This window comes from Choloepus didactylus, chromosome 5, assembly GCF_015220235.1.
Source record: "Choloepus didactylus isolate mChoDid1 chromosome 5, mChoDid1.pri, whole genome shotgun sequence".
NCBI classification, from domain to species: Eukaryota; Metazoa; Chordata; class Mammalia; order Pilosa; family Megalonychidae; genus Choloepus; species Choloepus didactylus.
This window is the reverse complement of record NC_051311.1, coordinates 48,549,298-48,557,082: the sequence shown is the minus strand read 5'-3', so window position 1 is coordinate 48,557,082 and position 7,785 is coordinate 48,549,298. Positions and strand designations below refer to the sequence as shown.

At 34.6% G+C, this 7,785-nt stretch overlaps 1 pseudogene; it reads left to right on the top strand.

The window, feature by feature from the left end:
• Positions 1-3,883: 3,883 nt before the first annotated feature.
• Positions 3,884-4,626, top strand: LOC119535287 (annotated as a pseudogene).
• The last annotated feature ends 3,159 nt before the right edge of the window (positions 4,627-7,785 follow it).

Below are 7,785 nucleotides of genomic sequence, written 5' to 3'. Positions count from 1 at the left end.
AAAATCAGTAATGTCTCAATACACCAGTAGTGAACAATTGGATGAGAAAATCAAGAAAAAGTTTCCATTCACAATGGCAACTAAAAGAATCAAATATTTAGGAATAAATTCAACCAAGGATAAAACAGATTTGTACCTGGAATACCAAAAACATTGCTGAAAGAAGAATAAGAAGACTTAAATAGATGGAGGAACTTTCCATGATCATCGGTTGGAAGACTAAATATTATTAAGATGTCAATTCCAAAACTATATACATATTCAGTGCAATTGCAAATGAAATTCTGACAGATGTCTTTGTACAATTGGGAAAAAAATGATCATCAAATTCATGTGCAAGGGTAAATGTCCCATAATAGTCAAAAACATCTTGAAAAAGGAGAATAAAGTTGGAGGACTCACACCTCCTGATTTTAAAATTATTATAAAGCTACATTAATCAAAACCACATGGTACTGGCACAAGGACAGATATGGGTTAATGGAATCAAACCGAGCATTCAGAAATTAACCCTCATATCTACAGCCAATTGATTTTGACAAGGGTTCCAAGTTGACTCAATTGGGAAAGAATAGAGACTATTCTCTTCAAAAAATGGCAATGGGAAAAATGGATAACCATATGCCAAAGAATAAAGGTGGACCTCTGCCTCACATCATATACAAAAATCAACATGAGATGGATCAAAGAACTAAATATAAGAACCAAAACTGCAAAAGTCCCAGAAGAACACATATAGAAGCATCTTCAGGATCTTGTGTTAGGGAGTTGCTTCTTAGACTTAACACCAAAAGCATAAGCAAGAAAAGAAAAAGGTAGATAAATGAGAATTCATCAAAACTGAAAACATTGTGCATCAAAGAACTCCATCATGAAAGAAAAAAGACAACCTAAAGATTGTGAGAAATTAATGGGAACCAGATACCCAATAAAGGTTTAATATCCACAATACATGAAGAAATCCTACAACTCAACAACAAAAACAGAAAAAAGCAATTTTAATAATGGGCAAAATACTGGAGCAGACTTTTCCAAAGAAGTTATACAAATGGCTAAAGGGAGAGCCAAGATGGTGGATAAGGAGAGACAGAGCAAAATTCTCCACCATGAAAAACACTAGATAAAATGCAGAAAGTGCTCCACTGTGGAAACAGCAGCCAGAGTCCCAACATGGTGGGGAGAAACCGAGAGACTGTATTCAGAGGTGGATCAGAGTAAGACCTGAAAGGCAGCTGGGGAACAGGCAGTGGGAGCTGCAGTCAAGCACAGTAAGAAGTGCCTTCCACACCCTAGGCCCCTGCCTTAGTTCTAGCATGAGTGATAGCCCTTTGCACACCCACAACTAAGAGTCCCCAAGCCAGGGATGTGCTGCTGCAGCAGGCAGAAGATCGCAGAAGTGAGTAGTTTCCATGTCCCATGCAGCCATCTTTGTGGTGGGCTGGGAGACACTGCTTCACAGCACTGCAGTGGAGAGCTTCCTTAAGCAAATTCGGGATTTGTCTTTCTTGTGATGGCACACACTCCTCCTTCGTAGAAGCTCATGGGGTGCACAGCCCAGAGGCAGGGGTGCCACACAGAAGTGCCAGGAGCCCTACACCAAGCCCAGGGACTTATGGGCCCATGGCAGAGAGGGATTGTGGAGAATCTGAGCTGAAGGTTTAGATGTGGGTTGCCACCCCAGGGTATTCCAGCTGCAGCCTTGGGAATGGCTGGGGTCTTAAAGCTGTCTTCTCTGCCAAACTGCACAGAACACACAGGAGTAGAAAACATTAATCTCAGATAAAACGGACATTAAATGCAAGGATATTATAAGAGATAAGAAAGGTCACTATATACTAATAAAAGGGACAATTTAACAAGAAAAAATAACAATCATAAAGATCTATGCACCCAATCAAGGTGCCCCAAAGTACATGAGACAAACATTGACAAAACTGAAGGAAGCAATAGATGTTTCCACAATAATTGTGGGAGATTTCAATACATCACTCTCTCCTATAGATAGATCAACCAGAGGGCCAATAAGGAAATTGAAAACCTAAACAATCTGATAAATGAATTTGACTTAACTGACATATATAGAACATTACATCCCAAATCACCAGGATACACATTCTTCTCTAGTGCCCATGGAATTTTCTCCAGAATAGATCATATTCTGGGCCATAAAACAAGCCTCAGTAAATTTAAAAAGATTGAAATTATTCAAAGCACATTCTCTGATCACAATGGAATACAACTAGAAGTCAATAACTATCAAAGATTTAGAACATTCAGACATATCTGAAGGTTAAACAACACACTCATAAACGATCAGTGGGTTAAAGAAGAAATAGCAAGAGAAATTGCTGAGTATCTAGAGACAAACGAAAGTGAGAGCACAACATATCAAAACTTATGGGATGCAGCAAAGGCAGTATCGAAGGGGAAATTTATAGCTCTAAATGCATACATTAAAAAGGAAGAAAGAGCTAAAACCAAAGAACTAATGGAATGACTGAAGAAGCTAGAAAATGAACAGCAAACTAATCCTAAACTAAGTAGAAGAAAAGAAATAGCAAGAATTAAAGCAGAAATAAATGACATAGAGAACAACAACAACAACAGCAACAAACAATAGACAGAAAAATAAAACCAAAATTTGGCTCTTTGAGAAGATCAACAAGATTAATAGGCCCTTATCTAGGCTGACAAAATAAAAAACAGAGGAGACCTAAATAAAATAATAAATAAGAGAGGGGACATTACTGCAGATAGCAAAGAAATTTAAAAAATTGTAAGAGGATACTATGAAAAACTGTAGGCCAACAAACTAGATAATGTAGAGGAAATGGGCAATTTCCTGGAAACACATGAATAACCTAGACTGACCAGAGAAGAAATAGAAAACCTCAACAAACCAATCACAAGCAAAGAGATCTAATTAGTCATCAAAAAGCTTCCCACAAATAAATGCCCAAGGTCAGATGGCTTCACAGGGGAATTCAACCAAACATTCCAAAAAGAACTGACACCAATCTTACTTAAACTCTTTCAAAAAATTGAAGAAAAAATTTTTCTACCTAACTCATTTTATGACGCTAACATCACTCTAATACCAAAACCATGTAAAGATGCTACAAGAAAGGAAAACTACAGAACCATCTCCCTAATGAATATAGAGGCAAAAATTCTCAAAAAAATACTTGCAAATTGAATCCAAAGTCACATTAAATAAATCATACACCATGACCAAGTGGGTTTCATTCCAGGCATGCAAGGATGGTTCAACATAAGAAAATCAGTCAATGTAATGCAACACATTAACAAATCAGAAGGGAAAAATCAAATGATCATCTCAATAGATGCAGAAAAAGCATTTGATAAAATTCAGCATCCTTTTTTGATAAAAACACTTCAAAAGGTAAGAATTTAAGGAAATTTCCTCCATATGAAAAAGGGCATATATGAAAAACCCACAGCCAGCATAGTACTCAATGGTGAGAGACTAAAAGTTTCCCTCTAAGACCAGGAATGAGACAAGGATGTCCACTGTCACCACTGTTGATTCAACATTGTACTAGAAGTGTAGCCAGGGCAATCTGGCAAGACAAAGCAATAAAATGCATCCAAATTGGAAAGGAAGAAATAAAGCTGTCATTATTTGCAGATGATATGATCCTATATCTGGAAAACTGTGAGAAACTGACAACACAGCTACTTGAGCTAATGAATAAATTTAGCAAAGTAGCAGGATACAAGATTAATTAATACACATAAGTCAGTAATGTTCCAATACACTAGAAATGTCCTAACTGAAGAGACACTCAAGAAAAAGATTCCATTCTCAATAACAACTAAAAAAATCAAGCACTTAGGAATAAGTGACAAATTGCTTTGAGGTATGGAAATTCCGGGGGCTCGGAAGGGGACGCCCGGGTCCCAGGACCACCGCCCTAGCTGCTGCTTCGTCCTCGCAAACGCCTTCTGCCTGGGAGGCAACCAACAGTCGGCGCGATGAGTGCCAACGAGGACCAAGAGGGATTCTTCAGAGATCACAAACAGTGACTAGGACTTCTCATTTAAAAGCCTACAATGTTCTAAGAAATATTTCTAGAAGCATTACGTTCAATTTATGAAGGAGATGAAAGTTTCAGGGAATTAAGTCCAGTTTCATTTCAAAATAGGGTGAAAATGGTGATCCCAAAGCCTTCTTAATAGAGATTTCCTGGACAGAAACATATCCCCAAACAACTCCAATTATATCTATGAATGCTTTTTTTAACAACACCATATCATCAGCTGTAAAGCAGAGTATATTGGCCAAATTACAGGAAGCAGTTCAAATTAATCTTGGAACTGCTATGACATACACATTGTTTGAATATGCCAAAGACAATAAAGAACAATTCATGGAGAACCACTATCCTATTAATTCTACGACATCCATAAGTAATATCTTCTCTGTTGAAACTCCTAATACAGCCGCATCAAGTAAGAAAAAAAGACAAAAAAGAACAACTTTCAAAAGCCCAGAAACTTAAGCTGGCAGATAAAACAGATCACAAAGGGGAACTTCCTCGGGGATGGAACTGGGTTGATGTGGTTAAGCATTTAAGCAAAACTGGTTCTAAAGATGATGAATAGTACTTGGAATCTGAGACAAGGAAAGAGCATCCTTTACAAAAGTAAACTGGATTCAAAATCTTTCATCATTCTTTTCTGGTATTGAAGTGGCTTTTTATAAAACACAATTTTTTGTATGTTTCTTATGTAAAAAATGTAAGCTAAAAGTTCACGAAACGATCTGGTTGTATTAAATTATTTTCACAAACTTGCCTTAATAAAACGCGAAAATGTTAGTATTTAGTTTACTTTTTGAAGCCTGTCAAGCTTTGTAAGTGGACAAATATGGAGAATAATACATAATCAGTGTTAATTTATATGATCTTATTCTAGTGAATGTGATATATTTTTAAAGGAGAATGAACCCCTTTGAAACTCTCATCCCAGTGGAGCAAAATACTGAGCAATTATCCAGCAGCCTGATCCATGTTAATTAGCTTCTCATCTTAAATCAACTCTTCGTCCCTTCTTTCTCTTAATTACTTAAGCATAAATTGCTCCAGAGAAATTTACATCCCGGTATTTGTAGTTCCTTTTTATTTTTCAAGGATGAACTGCTTCCCTTTAGTAAATGGATATCTATTTATGCTTTTCTCTTGGTTTGCATCAAGATGGTTGATCATGAGAGATTTCAATGCTTTGTGAAATAGGATAATGTAAAAAACAAAAATCTGAATATATTAGAAAGTATTTTGAATAGCAATGATGGCTCTTATTTACAACATTTCTCTCTGCTACATATACCATAATGGAGTAAAAGATGCCTTAATATTTAATTTTTTATTGTTGGAGACAATGATTTTAATGAATTCCTATTTATCTGCTATTGTGTGTTTTTAGTTGTTTGATAACTGAAGTCTTCTGAATGGCTTAACAGAAAACAAGTCTTGTTGCTTTTCAGAGCGTCTCTTCAGCTATACAAATGTATTTCTCAACCTGAGCATCTTTGCAATAATAGACACAGAAGTCTTTCAAATGCTGAATTGTAGTTAATACATGCTTGATTTTAAAAGAAATCATTAATAGAGGAAAATATTGGTGTAGTTTTACCTTATCAGGAAAAATTATTGATGTTTATGTGTGATTTATAGTGATTTTGTATATGTGTCCCATAAGAACACTTAGAACTACTGCTGTGGTATCCCGAAGGGTAGAAATGTTAGTTCCTCAATTTATACCTGTGCAGCTTGGGTCTGAGTTTTTAAAGAATAATGAATTTTTAAAGAAGTTACCTTAGAATAAGAGCAGTTTCTGGAGTTGTATGCTTGGTTTTTACTGGGTTAACATTAGCTTCAGTTAAAACTTTTGAATTATAAACTATGTAATTAAAAGTGAAAGAGCTTAGTCTCATTTTCAAAAGCTGAATCATGAGTTATTTCTTGAATTAATATGCTAGAAACATTAAAATTCAGGAACACTGGAATAGACCAACTCTTGTTTTCAGGTTGTAGCATGTAAGTTTTGTTGTGTTTAATTATTTGCTTGTGTTTTAAAGAGACTGAAAGAGCTAGCTCTACTAGTGGAAGAAAAGAATACATTGTTTTGCTCTGATGATTCTAACACTGTTCAGGCTTATTGTGGTTCATAGATGATTACCAAGAATACTAGTTAAATGCCAATGAAATATTTTTACTGTTTTTATAGGATATGTATGAATTTCTGGGGGTAATGGTGGTGGTGGTGCCTCCCATTACCTTATGTCAAATAGTTAAGCATTCTCGTTGATGTTGCCATCATCTGTTTATCACTCCCAGAATATTTTCACAATGTCTGTTTACTTAAAATAGTTTGGAATGACAAAACTAACAAGCAATAAAATCTGAATTGCAAAATGTGGACTAAAGTTAATTGTATAATAATATTATTTCATAAATTGTAATATTGTGTTATCAATTTTAACAAAGTACCATACTAATGCAAAATTAATAATGAGGAAAACCATGTATGTGAGGTGTGGCATATGTAAGAACCCTTTACTTTCTGCATGATTCTTCTATAAACCTACACCTGCTTTAATAAAATAATAATAAAAAATTGAAAAATAACTATAAAAACAGAAAACCCTAAATAAAATAATATGACAGGCAAAATATATCTGTCATTTCAATAACTATAAATGTACTTAAATCACTAACAAAAATTGAAAGATATAGTATGTTCATGTATTGGAAGATTAAATACCGTTAAGATGTCAGTTTTCTCCAATTGCACTATGTATTCACTGCAATCACAATCATAGTTCCATTAAACCTTTTTAAAACTAGAAATTGTCATACTGATTCTTAAATTTGAATGGACATGAAACAGTTCTAGAGGAACCCAAACAGTATTTAAAAATGACAAGAAGATGTTATACTATGTGATTTCAAGATAAATATAAAGCTCAAAACCAAGATAGTGTGGTAGTTTACTTGCATAATGATATACAGATAGAGCAGGACATAGACTCATGCTAATTTGATTAAATGATTTTTGACTAAGATGGCTACAATATTCAATGGGGTGGAGTTGGTGGGGGGACCCTTGTGTATAAAATGAAACTCAACTTTTACCTCACAAAGTTTTAGATGAATCAGAAACCTAAAATGAAGGCAAAAACTACAAAAACTCTAGGAGGAAAACAGGATGATATGTTCATGACTTGAAGATAGGCAAATATTTCATGAATACAGCAAAAAAAGCAACAAACGTAAAAGAAAATATTGATGAATAGACTTCATGAAATTAATACCTTCTGTTCATGGTCAAATGACACCATTAAGAAAATAAATGAGGTAACCACAGTCCAGCAGAAGACACTTGCAAAACATATGAATCTCCAAGGATGGGATCCAGAATATATAAAGAACACATATCATTCAATAATAAAACAAGAAAATCTAATTTTACAAAAAGAAGAAAGGTTTTGATTATACAATTCACAAAGGAGGATATGTTAATTGACTATGGGCATATTAAAAAGTGCTAAACATCATTAGTTGTTAGAAAAATGCAAATTAAAATCACTATGAAATGCCACCATAAACTCACTAGAATTTCCTAGAATTAATATGACTGAAATTACCAAATGTTGGTGAAGATGTGGAGCAACTGGATATTAGCAACAGGAGTGTAAAATGGAAAAGTTTTGGTGTGTTTTATAAAATAAATATGCATCTATGATATGACACAGTTAGTTAC